The following is a 15639-nucleotide window of genomic DNA, read 5'->3' as shown; positions in this document are numbered from 1 at the left end:
AATGGATCTTCAAACGAAGAGAATCTCTGTAGCTCAGGGTTGAACTGTGGAGTCCTTGGTGCTCTCTGAGCTTGGTGGTTGGCTTGCAGACGTTTCATTGCCCGACTAGGCAACATCATCAGTGCACTCATCATCATCATCATCATCATCATCATCATCGCACTGATGATGTTACCTAGTTGGGTAATGAAACATCTGCAAGCCAACCACCAAGCTCAGAGAGCACCAAGGACTCCACAGAATCTTCCTCTTTGCAGTGCTAGAGAATTTGGAGAATCTTCTAAAATGTTCACTCCGTTTGATTTCTCTGGTCTCTGGAACTTCATGTGAAATTAATTTGAGACACGTTTTCCTAGCAAAGGCCAGGCTGGTTCAGAATTCTGGCTGAGGTGGCCCACAAAACATCTGGAGGACACAAGTTGGGGATGTCTACTCTAACTCCAGATGCCCACCAGTGAGCTTGAGGAGCTTCTACTCAACACACCAAATAAGGAAAAAAAATGTTTGTCATTCTTGGGCACAACCGAAAAATTAGTCGTGCCCTTCTCCCAGAAAATACGAAGCAAGGAAAAATGATGGAGATGGAAGAGACACCATTCTATATTTTAAAGGGAAACATCACACTGGATCTCTTGAGTGGAGAAACTCAACTTTCTGTTGCATCTTGTCGCACCCGCCATACGTGTATATAAAATTAATACACACCCTGTTCGTGCATTAGAAAGGAGAGAAGATCATAAAGAAAAAGGTGGCAAAACAGTTGTGACCAGAGGGAATAGCATCATCATAAGCCTTGGTAAGATAGCACATTAAATTAAGGTTTCAAAAATTTCATGGCTGTGGAACACGGTGAGTTTGATGCAGAATATTCATACTAAATCAAGCAGTTGAACATGCCGTTTAAGGCAATATTGATTTATCACCATAAATGTGATTAAAAAAGGGAGAATAAGCTGGGATTCTTAACAGAAAATACTAATGAGGCTCCTAGTTATTCTCACCGATAATGGCCTTGCAAAGCTACCTGGCCCTTTAATCTTCCCCGAGTTGACAACACTTGGAAAATTAATTCCTCCTTCATTTAGCACAGGAGGCTTTTGAAAATCCACAAGTGGAAGAGGTCCCTCTCAGTGGGGCCTGGAACTTTGGTAGATTAAAATAAAACAAACGAAACATGAGAACGAAAGCGTTCTTATTTCATTTTAAGATATGGTCCAGAGGTGTCTACCGATAATCCACTTCGCTGGATTACTCTTCCATTATTATGATAATAATATGACTATTATGATCATAGTAACAATGTTTGTTTGTTTATTTATTTAGAAAATTTATATACCCACCCCTCTTAAATACATAACTCTGGGTGGCAAAAAGCCACACAAAAACAATAGTAATAAAAAACCCATAAAATAATTCAATGGAATTAAAAATAATAACTGAGGCCCTACCTAACAATTCATGTAAATCAGACAAAGTTATATTGGGTTTCCTAAGATCCTGGCCTAACGCTTGGGGAAAACAACAGCAATTACAACCAAGCCTGTCCTTGGATCAACATCCCAGGAAGTTGTTTCAAGCACTGTGGGGGTTGAGAAGGGGAAGTGGTGAAGCTCTGCCCCGCACTGCCCCAAATCACACAATCACGCAATCATACCCTTGCCTTCCACAGCTGCCTCAACCCGAGCAGCGCTGGATCTTGATCAAGGGAAATCTAACCATGCACAAGGAATCTTGTAGCTCAAGGTCAAGATGTTGGTGAGTTGAGTTGACCTGAGACATCTTTGAAATTTCTCTTGGCAACACTATGGAAATGGCCACCATTGCCTCCTTCCAAGAAATTTTCTCAAGTTCCCAGCCTTGTCTACAGCCCTGGGGTTCTCTGATGTTCTTCCCTTCAAATACTTGGAGATTGCTCAAAGTTTTATATGCAAAGCCATTTAGTGGGGATCTGCCATGTGTGGTACCTGAACCCTTCCTAAGATTGCAACATCTTCCTCCCACTTTACCATCCACCAAAGCTTGCCTTGATATACACACGGTGACACATCAGTATTAACAAGGAAGGCCTCGAAAACTTGGTTTTCTCACTGAACCTGGGGGTCCGGATGTGTGGCTGAGTCCGTATTGTGGTTGGCTTAATTGTGGTTGTTGGTTGGTTTTTCTTGGCTGCAATATATATTATTTGTACTTTTGTCGTGTGCTTTTAATCTTGTTTTTAAGTATTGCTAGTGTCCCATGGTCATGCATTTGAGACGGGCAGCCATACAAATTGAATAAATGAATAAACAACTAAATATTGCACCATGTATAAATCAGGAGGAAGAAGCGAGACATCTTCTCAAGCTCCTCCAAGCTCAGAAGCATCGTTTTGCACACCAGGCTCCAGCAACTTTGCCCAGCGTGAATGTACCAAAACGTATTTGGCATATGTTAACCATCTGCAAAAGAGCCTCTCCAGATCAATGCTGCAGCTATAATCACATTGTCAGAGGAAACAATCCAAAGGCATCCTGGTCCTATAAAATTTGGAATAATTATTCCAAAACAAAGGAAGATTTCCTTCTTATTGCACTGTGTGCAATAAGAGGGTGGCAGTGAGAATCTAGTTAACTTCCCCCCCTTCAAGAAATGATTGCACAGCAATTAAGAACAGTGATGGCAAGTCATATTGATTAATTATACCTGAAGCCTGCTTCCAAAATCCAAAAGGAAATCAATGCATCATTTGATTTCTTAATTTCTTTGCAGTCCAATTTAAGGCACAGAAATGAGAGGGGCTCATGGGTTTCATTCCCTCAGCAGAACAGACCTCATCATTAGCCTTCAAAACTCGCCACTCAGTAAGTTTCCCTTCTTTCCAATTAAAGGAAATAGTAAACGAAAGCATTCGGCATAAAAGGTGTACTAGCGTGGGCCCTTTTTTCTCCCCAACACATCAGGTTGCAAACATTCTACTGCTTGCTGGCTTGCTGTGGACGGGGACTTTAAGTCTGCCTCCTTCTGAGACAATAGAGAAGAAAAATTAGCTTCTCAAGGAAAAACCCAGAAGTAAACGTTTTGCCCTTACTGCGATGTCCCTGCAATGTCACACCATCGCCCAGTTAATTTGATTCGGTGGCATTTGAATTTATATTATTTCATCACAACACTGAAATCAGAGCGGGCTTTTGCTTTCCAATTCTGAGCAACGGTTAGCAGATTAGGTTATACAGAATCGGCGGTCATTACAACACGGCAGTTACTCCCTCAGTTGTCACCGAAATATAATTGATTCCAACAGCAAGAAGCGTCCTACGTCGGGGGTCCGGCGGGAGTGCAAAGAATATGCATGGTGCTTGTAGATACCGTGGGAAAACATATATGCGCCTCGTGTGCTTGGACCAGCCTAGCATCCAAGCTCAACTGTCCTCTCCGGTTTGTCTGGACAGCAGGAGATTTTTCCAGGCAGGATGCTGGAGTGAGAAAGATGTGCCCAGAAGTAAGTCTATGCAAGGTATAACATCACTTATATTTAGTTTGGTGTACAGGCAGTCCTCGCTTAACAACCATTCATTTAGCGATGGGAAAACCGACTTACGACCGAACCTCACACTTACAACCATCACAGCGTCCCTGCAGTCACGTGATCATGATTTGGGCACTTGGCAACCGGTTTGCATTTATGATCATCGCAGTGTCCCATGGTTATGAGATCACCATGTTCAGCCTTCCTGGACAGCTTCTGGCAAGCAAAATCAATGGGGAACCATGTGATTAGCTTAACGCTTGCGGTGATTCACTTAACGACCGCTGCAAAAAAGGTCATAAAATCAGGTCGGATTCACTTAGTAACCCCTTCACTTAGCAACCAAAATTCTGGTCCCAATTGTGATAGTTAAGTGAGGACCACCTGTAGTGATTAAGGTACAGGGCTAGAAACCGGGAGACCGGGAGTTCTCGTCCCACCTTGGGCACAAAGCCAGCTGGGGGACCTTGGGCCAGTCCCTCTCTCCCAGCCCTGGGAAGGAGGCAATGGCAAACCCCTTCTGGAAAGCCTTGCCAAGAAAACTGCAGGGGCTTGTCCAGGCAGGCCCCGAGAATTGGACACGATTGAACGGATTAAAGAAAAAACGCAAGGTATAACGTCACTTATTTCCAAGCTAGTCCTGTGTTGAGCATTTCTTATCCATCTTTTAACCATTCTGCTCAAACTGGCTTTCAGAGACTTCCTCCTCCCCAAGGAAGCAGAAGGTGACAGCAGTGACATGTTCATGGATGTGGAATGCAGTCCTTGCACCACTAAGTGTCACAGCTGCCAAAATTCCAAGGAGCCTGACCAGCCAAAGTGAACAATGGAAGGAAGGGTTGGGCATGCCAATTGTCATGAGTACGGATGCTGGGCAGGAGGGGGCCCCTATCCAGGGGGGAAAATGCATGCATAGTTTAGAGGCTTTGAACTTTCCTTCGAAGAAACTCAGAGCAGACCCGCCTTGAGTTTTGGGTTTATCTGTGTGGGTTTCTCATGGTCTTTCAGTTTGGCAGGATTTTCTGTCTACTAGAGTAGTTCAATAAACACTAGAGACCAAGATACTGTCTCAGCGTGGTTCTTCGCCCTAAGATAGGACACCAGTGCTCTGCCAGAAGCCCCATGCATCAAATGAAGCCATGCCAAATTCCTGGATGGTCCAGCAGCTGCAGAGGATAAACCCCAAGACCACAGAGAGGTGCAGAAACTATCTATGCCTTGTGATTTTTGCTGTCATAAAAGCTACAGAAAATTGAAGGGAAAAAAAACCCGAGGTTGAGGTCTCCCCACAGTCTCCTTAACAGGAAATTAATTTTGAGGTGGTTTGCACTCCTTTGATCTCTGAAAAAGCTCTCAATTTTATTTTTTTATCTTTTTTTCCAGACTTGATGACAAAGGTGACCTTGTTATCTGGATAAAAAATTGCTCAGACAGGCTGGAAGCCATGAACACGGAATGCATACAAATGAGGAAGTGATGTGGATGGATTCCCAGATTCCTTGGTGTTAGCGGCATGATCTACCGGGATAACAGCTGCATCAGAAGCAATCCAAAGAGAGCAGGAATTAAAACAGCATTGCAAATGACAGCTGTTGCATCCGCTCCACCCAGGAGGGAAATGCTTATCTGCTCCCTTTCACATTGCCATTTCCTTTATACCCTTAAAGATTTTTGCTTTGGCGATTCGGGGGAGGAAAGATTTCTTTTTAAGTCTAAATTGTCTGCCATCAAGATTACCTTTGTCATTAAAAGAAGAACCAAGGCATTTTATCTACAGTTGCACAATGAAAAGTCATGCTGCTTCTGGTGGTCAACATTGGGTTGTGTTGGCCCAACACAGATCAGCAAGCTTCTGGAGAAAGTGCAAATCCCACTGGATTTTGGAAATGATAACTGTGGTTCTGGGATCAAATTATTGCTTCTCATGCTTCCAGATCCATAAGATGGCAACTCCCACCATCTTCCCCAGTCTAGTACCACTTTCATCAACCTACTTTAGCCAGTTAGTAGACTGAAACAACGGGGTTCCTCACTGCACAGTTTTGGCAGAGAGACAAACAGATTGAATTGCCTCCACCCACCTTCAGAAGTGGATTCTGGAAACTGAAAGAAATTCTGCAATCAGAATTTCTGGGTGAGTGGAATGGTTATGTTTATGGATTGCTGAGACCAGAAAATGATCAGGCTCAGTAGGATTTTGGAAAACACTGGGAGAGTGATTTGAGTTGTGCAGAACTTTTTAAAGCAGCTGTGTCTTTTCCTGGGATCCCATGGCTGTGTTCTGCAGCTGCCACACAGTCCTGGGAAAAGGCATGGCTGTTTCCAAGAGCTGCAGGCAAGAACTCCAAAACACCATTTGGGGACTGGATCCAAAGCAATGCTCATCCTTAGGAAATAAAGCAACCCACCCAATAAAACAGCTTTGTATAAACAATGAAAACTCCGCTGTAAATTCTAATATAGAACTTAAAACGATTTTAAACACAAAAGAAAAAACCTCATCCTTCCAACCTTCCCGAGAATAAAAATAAGAATTTTAAGAATGGAATTTCTCCGCCCATAGAACCTATTTTACATTGTTGTCCTATACATTTTGACCCCCGGTGCTGCACACCTGGGTTCATGTGGCACCTAGCTGTCAACACAGATTATAGTAGTCCAGCCTGAAGGTATCTAGGGAGCATCTGAACAACAGAGACCAGCTCCAGTTTTCTCCAACAGTACACTTGATACATAAATGAGACCACAGCCATCTGGATTTTATTATATTTAGTAGCTTTGTGAAATTGTTTTATAGTGTATTCTATATTGGAATGTTATTCTATATTTGTTGTTTTTTGGATTATATTGCAAACCGCCCAGAGTCCCTCCGGTGGGAGGAGATGGGCGGTGACAAATTTGATAGATAGATAGATAGATAGATAGATAAATAAATAAATAAATAAATAAATAAATGGTTTCTGTCCCATTTTGTATCTGCCACTTTTAGAGAATTCACCGAGCAAGAACCCGCCTCAGTTTTAAGGACAGCTCATCTATTCATCTTCCCTAGCAACTGCTGATGTTCCTGATTTTAAGCACATTCCACATCCAATCAGCAAAGAGGCTGTCTTTTTACTGCATTTCTTCCTACCAAGATTGAACAACTCCGACAGGAAAGATTTCATGGGTACAACTGGAAGCCTACCAATCCTACCTTAATAAAAGATGGCATTTCCCCCCCAAACTTGGTTACAGTTTGTGTTCCTTATTGTTAAACAGACAAGAGAGCCCATCTTGGTGGGTTCCCAATTTGCAAGCCACTTCACCCATTGCTGAGGCAGCGAATGAAAAATGACAGCCGTAGCAAATTGTTCGGTCCTGTCACCACCAAAGCAGTTCTTTAAAAAAAAAAAAAGTTCTGTGTAGCTTATTATATATGACATCCTGATTTGCATAAAGGAGAGCAGCTGCTTTATCTAAACCATATATAACAAACAAAGAGGACATCAGCAAAGGTGGCATTGTTTTTTTTTTGTTGGCTCCAACATTATTCTTGATTTTGCAAGAGAAGCGATAGACTGTAAGAACAGAGGCGGAGATGTGTGTGTGTGTGTGTGTTTTCCTCCCCAAAGAGGGGAACTCTCTATACACACACATACACACCTCACCCAACCCATCCATTTTTTTCCTATTTGTATTTCGTTACCATTTAATGCACCACCATTGGACGAAGTCCGTAAGATTACAGGCCCTTGAACTATCTCTGCGGGAAAGAGCCATTAGCATTTAGCGTTAGACTGCACGCCGATTTTTAATGGAATCCCGGCAAATAAAATAGATACCAGATGAACTCCAACGAGTCTTCAGCTGAGAAGGAGAACAGGTTTGCAGAAGGAAAAGCTGTTTTGTCATTCCTAGGGGACCATTTCTATGCCTCATCTCCGGCAAGCAAATTTATGAACCCAGAGAATCCATATAGCACAGTCCTCACCACCGATGGGAGCTGTCACCAAATCACCAAAGTATTAGACGAATCCGCCAACACTTTCCTTTCATTCTTACCCAACTGTCTAGACTTCCAGTTTATCTAAAGCAGTGTTTCTCGACCTTGGCCAGTTTAAGATGTGTAGACTTCAACTCCTAGAATGCGTGGAATTCTGGGAGTTGAAGTCCACACCTCTTGACCTGGCCAAGGCAGAGAAACTCTGATCTAAACTCTTCCTTCCCGAAAGAAGGGCAGTAACTCACCAGGAATGGAGATCTGAAACAAGGGCAGCAATTTGTGGTACAAGTCTGTTCAAGGAAACAAAAGGAGATTATGACATCTCCCTTTCATTAGAAGGTGAGAAAACAGAAGAGTTGGGCTGAGGAGCGAGAGAAATGAGTCAGCGTTGGCCAAACAAGTCTGGCAGCTTCACAGATGGGTGATGTTTTACTGTCCACTGCCCAGCATAGTTTCCAACCTTCCCATTAAAATATGTTTTCTACATGCATCAAAGCTTTTAGTGTTTCATCAAGTAGGCTAAATTTTGTGAATGTGGTAGCCCCAATACCGTGCAGATTATGGAGGGGAACCGTATTCATTTGCATAGGAAAAGGTACCTATTTAAGTTTTTCTTTAAAAAAAAAACCCAGGTTCTTCGGAGAACAGACGTGTTTACTTGAAAAAAAAATTCACTTTGGATTCTAACATTTTCCAGTTCAGGAAGGCCTGGGGAAAGATCCTGCTTGAATTTCTACTCCAAGCATTGGCCATACAGGGCCTGTGAGAAATGCACCCATGGAAATTTCCCTCGGTACCCACCAGGTTTTCTGCCAATCTGACTTCTACAAGTTTTTAATTTACAACATAATTAAGGTGAAAACTGGTGTGCTGTAAAGTAAAATAATTTTGTGAAAGGTGAAAGGTCCCCTGTGCAAGCACCGAGTCACGTCTGACCCTTTGGGGGGAAGCCGCTTTCGTGGCATTTTCTTGGCAGACTATAGAGTGGAGTGGTTTGCCATTGCCTTCCCCGGTGGTCACCCTCCCCAGCAAGCCGGGTGCTCCTTTTACCAACCTCAGAAGGATGGAAGGCTGAGTCGACCTGAGCCGGCCACCCGAGAGAGAATCCAGCTTCCGCTGGGATCGAACTCAGGTCATGGGGAGAGTTTTTGGCTGCAATACTGCCGCCGACCGCTCTAAAAATAAAAACGTAAAATAATTTTACGCTCCTCTTTATTGAGTTGTTGTAATGAGTTGCGTGGCAAGCAGGCAGGCAGGCAGGCAGAAAGGGACATACCGTTTTTCCCAAAGAGATCCCTCGCCACCAAGGCAATGTTAGGGGTAAAAAAATGAGAAGAGCAACCCAGGGCTTTGCTGGAAATTGGGCCCACCTGCCCAGAGAAAGGAGGGCACAGGTAAGCTGGGCTGGTACGGTGTCTTCTGCCAGGCAGAATAATGGCGAGAGCCTCCTCATCTGCTGGCCTTTCCAACTTTTTGGCCATGCCCACCATGGCAGGAGTTTTGAGAATGTGCCCGTGAGATGTTTTCAGATTCCCAAACTAGCCTTTGATAAACCCAGATGTAATGGAATTCCTTCAGCCTGGGAAGCGACATTTGCAGAACAATGTGGAACAAGAACCAATGGACATTCCATGCATATCTCATAATCAGGGACTTCAGTCAAGAGCGCATTAGAAAGAGGATCAGAGACGTCAAGAATGACCCACCTTAATGTATGCACTGGTAAAATGTACACATACCTAGTTCCCAAGATTCGGTAACCTATCCCTGTTTCCTTATGGTGAATCTGACTACAGGTAGTCCTCACTTAATGACCATTTGTTTAGTAACAGGTCAGACTTACAACAGTGCTGAAAAAAACCAACTTACAACCAGTGCTCACACTTATGACAGTTGCAGCATCCTGTGGTCACATCAGCGCTATTTTTGACCTTCCTGGCCGGCTTCTGGCAAGCAAAATCAGTGGGGAACCATGTGATTCACTTAACAACCACATGGCTTGCTTAACGACCATGATGATTCGCTTAATGACCACCACAAAAAATTCGTAGAATCGGGTCAGATTTGCTTAATGACCACTTCACTTAGCAACTGAAATTCTGCTCTCAGTTGTGGTAGCTAAGTGAGGACTACCTGTAACAAGACTTTGGGAAAAGCTAGTTTTCTTAGTTCAGGAAGACCTCAAGAACCAAGTTAGAGACAGACCATCAAGGAGAAAATCTGTATTTGTGGTCACTAAGAGTTGACACCGATGTGATGGCACATAATCAACCAATCAATTACTTAATTAATCAAGGTCTTCTTTGGTGATCATGAAGGATTTAGCAGAAGATGGCCCACCTCTGCTGTGCGGTGATAGTCCGACGGTTCTCAGGGGCTGCTGGCAATGATAGTTCATTGATTTCCAGAAAACCACAGCTCCCCACCTCCGCTGTAAAGAGTACTGAGCAAGCAGCTGAATGGCTGGGCTCGAGGTTGAAGGAACAGTTCAGGACTGGAGTCAGGGATGCAGAGAGAAGGTGGCTGGTCAACGGCCACAGAGCACCTCTACCAATCTATGATTTAGTACGCAACAGCTCTGAGATGCAGCGGGATCCTTGCAGATTCATTAGCAGAAAGGGATAGGGTGTAATTGGTAGATCTCAAATTCAGACGAACCAGAGAAAATCCGTCATGAGACATGAGCCGTTTAGCATTAGAAGATTATAAAACGCCTGGGAAGTATCTGTGAAAGATGCAGCAGGGGAAAGGCACATTCATACATGACGATGCACGCTGTGCCATTTTAAATCAATGCATTTCCCCCAGACATTTTCCTTTTCAGGCTGGCCGGTATTTGGGGACAATAAGCAGAGATTCTGTGTGGTTGGCAGGGCATAGTGCTGTCTTCTGTAGAGAACTGTGGCTTTATAAATCATGTGCCAGGTGTGCCGTTCCGTGGCTCATTCACTCGGCACGTAAGAAATCAGCTTTAGGAGATTTTTCACAGAGTCTCCAAAAGCTGTAATACGGTGCACCCGCAGACCCTTTCCAATTATTACACCTGGTTAGAAGACAAAACCACCCGTCAATCATTTCAGCAGAGATTCAGTGTAGCTTTCCCTCCCCCTCCTCAAATGTCAGCAACATCTTTTATTATTATTAGCCCGACTCCTACAGTGCCGAGAGAAATATATCTTCAGTTTAATCTCCCTCCATGACATGAAGGATATTAAAGCTAAACATGGGACTTGACTTGCAGCCATTTCCCTTTTGGTCAGGAGCTAAAACATCACAACTGTCAGGAGCCGAGTTCAGATATTCCAGCCACATGATGATGGATGATGTAAGGAGAGCAGGGGAATCACAGGTTACACAGGCAGTCCTCACTTAACAACCACAATTGGGACTGGAATTTTGGTTGCTAAGCAAAGTGGTCATTAAGTGAATCAACCTGATTTTATTACCTTTTCTGCGGTGGCTGTTAAGCAAATCACTGTGGGTGTTAAGCGAACTACATGGTCATTAAGTGAATCACGTGGTTCCCCACTGATTTTGCTTGCCAGAAGCCAGCTGGGAAGGTCAAAATGGCGATCATGTGACCATGGGACACTGTGACGGTCGTAAATGCAAACCAGTTGCCAAGCACCCAAATTGTGATCACGTGAGCATGGGATGCTGGGACGGTAGTAAGTGTGAGGACTGGTCATAAGTTGTTTTTTTCCAGCATCATTATCAGTCCAAACCTTCACTAAATAATTGTTGCTAAGCAAGGACTACCTGTAATGCATTCCATGCCTACCCGCTCTCTATACCTTGAGGGGCACATCTGTAAAGAAACCCACTCCCATGGGGTAGGCTTTCTCCTGAGGCTCCACTCAGTGGGCAGAAGCTACCCATGCTGAGTTGGATGGGCAACTTTTGAGAGACTGGGAAGAGCAACTTAGCCTCCTGATCTTCTGGAGGGCATCAGGAGGCCACCTAAGGTCTTTAGAAGCAGCAGGGTCTGTTTCTTACCTGTTTTGGTGTGGTTCAGGGTCAGAACGAGAACAGGAGAACCTCCAGAGGCAAGCTGCTCTGATTCCCATCCTTACCACCCCCCAGAGCTTGAAAAATGGTCCAGAATTATGCATCGATTCTATCACCTTGCTCCTTGAGCCTGGACATGTCTCCCAGGCTTTCCCTACCCCTGCCCTAGAGCTTGTTTTCCTCCACTGATGGGTCACTCTCTAGGCATATGCAGACAGGACACGTCGTGCCAATATTCCTTCTCCCAAGCCATTGACTGATGGGCTACCAGGCAGACAACCAAGTGCCGTCCTGGTGTCTCATTTAATTCTTTCTTTTCCTAACAAGCTGGAAGCTCAGAGCTACGGATATTAAATCACACAGCAAGATTAAATGGACAAGCGATGTCTGGGAAAAACCAACAAGCGAACAAACAGGGAAAGCAGCACCAGAGGAAAAACACATGTTGAGTGGCCGGGAGAGATGCAGAAATGAAAGAGTTTTAATTAAGAGGGGATCGATGGAACCATGGGCGAGCTCAGCACGGAAGTGGCATAAGCCTGTTGGGTGAAAATATACACTAGCCCAGCCTTTCCCAACCTTCTGACCCTGGAGGAACCCTTGAAATATTTTCCAGGCCTCGGGGAACCCCTGCACATTCAGGCTCAGATATAGGCCGGGAGTTACAAACTTATTATATTCATTTCATGGGTAGGCCTGTAGAGATGCATTCACAGTGTTCTTAAACTAAAATTAGAGTGAAACTGTCTCTTTCATGTGAAGCTGCCCAAATCTGAAATAACTTTTTAAATAAATTGTGAACCCCTAGTGACCTCGCACAGAACCCAAGGGTGCCACGGAACCCTGGCTGAGAAACCCTGCATTAGTGGGGCCAAAGAAGATCAAGAATTTCTTTGTATAAGAACTATTGATGTCCAGCATTTAGACAATGAAATTTTCTAAATGCTGGACATCAATATTTCTTATACAAAGAACTCTAGCTGACTGAATATCCCTTATTCAGGAGGACATTTTGTTGAACTACCACTCCTGGTACGTCTGGCCAGTGGGGGTGGTTGATGGGCATTGTGATCCAGCAATATCTGAAAGCCCAGGTTCCCACCCCTGCCGTTGCCTCCACAATGGGATCATTTTGACCCCTGAATGTAAGTAAGCCTTAGCAGGGAAAATATCCCAAGTCCTGGATCTCCTCATCTGTCCATCTTGGTACTTCTCCCAATGCCAATAAATGTTTTGTGAAGGTCCAGGGCAGAACCTGGACTATCTTGCAGGAACGCCATCTCTGGAGGCCAAAATGTAGTTTACCAAAGTGCACGTCTTTGGATTTCCTGGTCTGAATGCATCCTATCCGCTTGATTGGCACCTCTCTTGGAAATCAGGCATAACAGGGCAGGAACAGCATCTGGCAAGCATTGACTGATTCCCAGAATGTGTGGGAAGGATGCAAATTATTTTATTTTCTATCCTGCCTTTATTATTTTTATAAATAACTCAAGGCGGGGAACATACCTAATTCTCCTTCCTCCTCCTCTTATTTTCCCCACAACAGCAACCCTGTGAGGTGGGCTGGGCTGAGAGAGAGGGACTGGCCCAAGGTCACCCAGCCGGCTTTCATGCCTCAGGTGGGACTAGAACTCACAGCCTCCTGGTTTGTACCCTGTTGCCTTAACCACCGAAGTGCAGCATGGAAGCAATCTGCGGAGGCTTTTGCGCTGATTGATAGAGTTGCAAAGCATGTTCCTGCAGCCTTCAAAATTATGAGCAAGACAGATGGTGGAAGCTCAAAATCTGTAACGGGGGAGGGGGGAACCCAACACTTCTATATTAAAAAGAAGAAGCAAACAAAAACTCATTTTGATTATGTGCCTTGTATTTCTCTAGGCACATAGCAGAAAAAAATTCCTATTATTGATGTAGCAAATGAGGAAGTTCAGACCCTGATAAAGATAAAGCATTATAGGTAGTCCTCACTTAATGACCATAATCGGGACCAGAATTTTGGTTGCTAAGCAAAGTGGTCATTAAGCAAATCTGATCCAATTTTACAACTTTTTTGCGGTGGCCATTAAGCAAATCACTGCAGGCATTAAGTGAACCATGTGGTCGTTAAGCGAATCATGCAGTTCCCCATTGATTTTGCTTGCCAGAAGCCAGCTGGGAAGGTCAAAAAAGGGCAATCAAGTGACTACAGGACGCTGCAACGGTCATAAATGCAAATTGGTTGCCAAGTGCCCAAATTGTAATCACGTGACCATGGGAACGCTACGACGGTCATAAGCGTAAGGACTGGCTGTAAGTTGTTTATTTTTCAGCATCATTGTAAGTCTGAACTGTCACTAAACAAGTGGTTGTTAAGCAAGGACTACCTGTAATCTAAGAGCAGGGAGGAAGTGAGTATTGAAAAAGCGCCTTCTTGTTTTCCAGGGGCTGCTGCCATCCCCTTAAGTAATCCTAAATCAAAATGGTGAAACTGCTTCTTTTCAGCATCCCGACTGTGTTTCTCCTTCTGAAAGTTCCAGCCTGGGTTGGCCTGCTGGAATGTTCCCTTGCCCCAAGCAGCCTCCTGTTGATAGTCTGCCTTCTAGGAAGGAAGGGGCAGTTGTCCACTGAGGTGGGATCAAAACCTGGCACAAAGATATGAGACACCCGTTCACTCCCTTCTCCTACAAATGTCTGAGCCAAAGGCAGAAGAGCTTTCCCATTCGAAGAAAAAAAGTCATCACCAGGATATCCGAGTCCTTTCCCAGCATGGTCAGAACGGCCCTGTACGGTAGCACAATTCCAGCTGGTTGGCTCACCATCAACCTATAAAGGTTTCCAGCGATGCCAAACGGTTGGGCCCTATTAGACACTCCTAATTCAACCACGCCAGTGGCTTACGCTACAGGCTTGTTGTGATGCTAAAAGGCAGGTGAAAGCAAGTTGTTTGGAGACCTGAAACAAAGTTCTCTAGCTGTGAGGACTACTTTTGGTATCTTCCCACCATGAAGGTTCATATTTTTGGTTTTTTATAGAATCACAAAGGGGCCCTTGAGGTCCTGAACACCAACCTCCTGCTCAGTGATAGAACACAAATTAATCGTTCCTGACAGATGAAAGTCCAGCTTCGGATGGGACATTTCTCTGGGCCATTGATTCTACTAGTCAGTCTATTCCTACTGTTAAGACATTGTTGCTTTTTTGAACTATCAGCTGGAATCTCCCTTCCGGTAACTTCAATCTATTCTTTGTACTCCAGAATCCAGCACTTTTTTTTTTCTTTCCGGCATCAGCAGAACATTCTTTTAATTTCTCCCAGTGTTTTTAGCTGTCCAAATTCTTTTCCTTAATGGTAACATGTTATTGCTTCTCTTTTTAAATGCATTTTTATTAGGCATTTTATTGTCCTGTCCTTATGTGCCAACCCAAGAGCTTTAGTTGAAGAGCATCTAATAACTGGTTTAATTAAAAAAAAAACAACCCACGAAAACAACATGTGCTATCCTGAAACTCCTTAGATGAAGAGTGGGGAAAGTGAATTACAGAAAACAGCTTCTGCAGATTGGAAAGCAAAATGCAAGAACACAGATCTGTGGAACAATTAAGCATGATGTTGATGGGGAATTATGTTGCCTCTTAATTCCACAAACACGTGTGTTACACATGATGCTCAATCCACACTCAATCACACAGCACGGATGAGTCACAGCTCTGCATTATCACTCAAAATGTTGTTTGCTAGTTGGCTTTGGAAACCCAAAACACCACCTTTACCTACTCCCTGAGAGGTTCTAAGGACCCAGCCAGGTTGCTTCCGCCCAATTAGTCTACAGTGAGAAGAAAAAAACAACCTGATGGAGAAATCTGGTTGGTCTTTCCATCCAGGAAGCGCATCCTAACAACAGCAAAATTCAACTCCTTTAAAGCCACCAAACTCTTCCTCCCTTTCCAACCTCGTTCACACAGAAGTCCCATACGGCACTTCTAATGAGGAAGGGGCTTGTCGGCCAGTTGTCCTTCCCTGAGACATCCTGAGGTCTTTCTGCTCTGCCAGACACCAGCGTTGCTCTTTGGATGGCCAAAGACAATTGGTAGGCTTTGCCCCGGTGAGATGGTTTTGCACGTCGGTGCACTGAACTGAAGAGGTTGGAAGAACGAATCC

At 44.2% G+C, this 15639-nt stretch overlaps 1 protein-coding gene across 1 annotated transcript in view; it reads right to left on the bottom strand.

Moving 5' to 3' along the window:
* The window catches only part of APBA2 (amyloid beta precursor protein binding family A member 2), a 64102-nt gene that overhangs the window by 27787 nt on the left and 20676 nt on the right, over window positions 1-15639 (bottom strand). The gene's annotated exons all lie outside the window — the stretch shown is intronic.

This window comes from Candoia aspera, chromosome 13 (genome assembly GCF_035149785.1).
Source record: "Candoia aspera isolate rCanAsp1 chromosome 13, rCanAsp1.hap2, whole genome shotgun sequence".
In the NCBI taxonomy this organism is placed as follows: Eukaryota; Metazoa; Chordata; class Lepidosauria; order Squamata; family Boidae; genus Candoia; species Candoia aspera.
This window is presented reverse-complemented; position numbering and strand designations above follow the sequence as displayed.